This window comes from Vulpes vulpes, chromosome 8, assembly GCF_048418805.1.
Source record: "Vulpes vulpes isolate BD-2025 chromosome 8, VulVul3, whole genome shotgun sequence".
NCBI lineage: Eukaryota > Metazoa > Chordata > Mammalia > Carnivora > Canidae > Vulpes > Vulpes vulpes.
The window spans coordinates 78,213,795-78,216,875 of NC_132787.1; positions in this window are offsets into that span (position 1 = coordinate 78,213,795).

Sequence of the window (3,081 nt, forward strand, 5' to 3'; positions counted from 1 at the left end):
CAGCAAGAATCCTGTCAGATTGATTTAGTCAGAATCCCACCTGCTCCCCACACCCCTGATGCTTCCTCTTAGTCATTTTCTATCCCCAGACCCCCCTCTGTGCTCGCTGGCTATATGTCCTTGCTGTATTATCAGGTGACTGCATCTCCCTCCCCCGCTACACAACCCCCTTGTAGTAGCCCTCTTTATTATCTTTAACTGGTGTCATGAATAACTTGTCTTTAATAACTTGTCTTTAAACTGTAGGGTTTATTCTGGGAGAGCTGAGATTGCCTGTATATCGTGGTGCTCCAATCTACAGGTATGAATCACGGATGGACAAGAAATCTAACACTAGGGATCCCTGGGTGGCGCAGCGGTTTGGCCCCTGCCTTTGGCCCGGGGCGCGATCCTGGAGACCCAGGATCGAATCCCACGTCGGGCTCCCGGTGCATGGAGCCTGCTTCTCCCTCTGCCTATGTCTCTGCTTCTCTCTCTCTCACTGTGTGCCTATCATAAATAAATTAAATTAAAAAAAAAAAAAAAAAAAGAAATCTAGCACTAACTCCCTGGAGTAGTTTGTCAAGTGAGATCAGGGGACGTGGCCACGGAATTCAAGAGAACTCAGCCCTCTTAGTCCTTGTTATCTCCACAATTGATATTTTTTGGGTGGAATCACTAATTAACTGACCAATCAACAACACCGTGGCCTAAATGACAGCATAATTTTCTTAACCGGGACTTCAGGAGTAAAAGAAAAATTAGAAAAAAGTGACTCTGCTGGTTTGCTTTGTTTTTCCTTGCTTATACTCCCTCTTTGTTTCAAAAAAGAGTTGAAGGTTGTTAACTCTATGTAGAATCCAAAATGGAGGTAAAAATGGAAAACTTCAGGGCACTTGGGTGGCTCAGCAGTTGAGCATCTGTCTTTAGTTCAGGTCATGATCCTGGGGTCCTGGGATCGAGTCCCACATCAGGCTCCCTGCTCTCTTGTTTCTCCTTCTGCCTGTGTCTCTGCCTCTCTTTCTGTGTCTTCATGAATAAATAAATAAAATCTTTAAAAAAATGAAAAACTTCAGGAGACCTTGGGTGGACAGGAAGTTAAGCATCTAACTCTTGTTTTCAGCACAGGTCATGATCTCTAAATCATGAGATCTCTGTGTGGGGCACTGAGCTCAGTGCAGATTCTGCTTGAAATTCTCCTTCTGCCCCTCCCTCCACTAGTGTTCTCTCTCTCTCTCTCTCTAAAACAGATAAATCTTAAACAAAACAAAACAAAAAAAAAGGAAAACTTCACTCAGATGCTAGGATATGGCTGTTTGAATGTTTGCCTTTGTCAGTCAAGGCAAGCAGTACATTGATTGGATTTTTCTTTCTCAACTAATTTCTAAACTAATTTCTGTTTCTAGAGCACCACAACTAATTGTGGTGCTCTAGAAACATAGCCTAAGGCCTTCAATGAGACTGGAGCCTATGGTGTGCCTGGGTGTATATTTGTGCCCAGAGCATGTGTGTGAGCACCTGCTGATGAAGCAGAAAATGCACCAGCAGCTGTGCCTGAACCCCTACTCCTCCCCAGGTGCTTTGCTGCATTTATTCCTCATCACAGACCCCAGGAATATTACTATTATTATGACATGTGGGGAAATTGAGGTTGTGAAGGCAAGAGAGTTCACTTAAGCCTCAGTACCAGGTAGGAGAGAGAATTGTGTAGGCTGTGGGGATGGGGAGGAAAGCAAGGTGGAGAGCCCAGAGAGGTGGGAATAGGTACAGAGGAGAGACGTTGCCCCAGGGACAGGGTCTAACCCCCCAGAAGACTCCAGAAGGAGGTCTGAGCCATGGTCTAACTGTCCCTGGTACCCTGAACTCTCAGGCACCTTAAGGCTGGGAAGTTTTCCTCTTTTTTTTTTTTTTTTTTTAGATTTTATTTATTCATGAGAGACACAGAGAGAGGCAGAGACATAGGCAGAGGGAGGAGGCAGCTCCCTGCAGGGAGCCCGATGCCAGACTTGATCCCAAGACCCAAGGATCACAACCTGGGCCAAAGACGAATGCTCAACCACTGAGCCACCCAGGTGTCCTGGAAGACTTCTTCTTCTTGCCTGATAGAGGCGTGCCCATCTTGATGTTGGAGTCCAGATCTTTGGCTTCTGGAACGGGGCTCCCACTGCTTTGGTAGAGAGGTCCTGAGCTGGGGGCCCTGTGAAAGAGCCTCAGGGACCTGGGGGTGAGCAGCGAAGGGGTCTGTGCTGTCCCGGGCTGGCCACCTCCAGCAGCTCGGCCACAGCCACCCAGCAACCCTCTGCCACATGTCTTGGGCATCCTCCCATGAGCGGCAGCACAGAACTTTGCCTCTCCCTCGCCTGTCCATCCCTTGGGCTCAGCAGGAGTCATCCATACATAGGGGTGACAATGTGTCTTTCATGTTCCTTAAGGAGACGCTGTGGGAGGGAAACCCCTTTCTTTCCCTCCAGCCCGTGTCCCTCTTCCCAGGGCGTTATGCTACCTCCTGGGAGGGGAGGCCTGGGAGCTTTCTCCTTTGCCTGCCTCTGCCCTGGAATGGGAACCTCTGCAGAACCTTCCCGCCCAGCACTCCTGAGCAAAGAGCCAAGCCAGGGTAAGCCTGTGCGTATAGGGCCTCAATTTCAGATCAGATTCACAAATTTAATTTCCTATTCCTTAATTTAATTCTGCATTTTAGTTTTGTTTTTATTATTTACATGGGTTGCCTTTAATGATTCCAAATTGCTGCTGCCCCTCTAGCAGTATTTTGTCTTAGGTTAACTTCTTGAAAACTGATCAGCATTGGAGTTTATTCCGCACTGGGTTTAGTTATTTTCTGAAACGAAGCACAATTAAATTAGAATAATGAACATGCTCTTTAGAGGATTAATTCATAATAAGCAGGCCATGTGCTACAGCTCACAGAAGAAAGGGCACGAGGACCAAAAGCTGTTTTTTCTGCCTAAATATGAAAAGTACATTCTGCAGAGCAGAACAAATCAGCTAATGACATCCAGAGCGCTGGCCAGCCCCAGAGCGGCACGGAGCTGGCATCTTGAGTTAGCGCGATCCCCGCCAACACTGCTGCCTACCTTCCCTCCC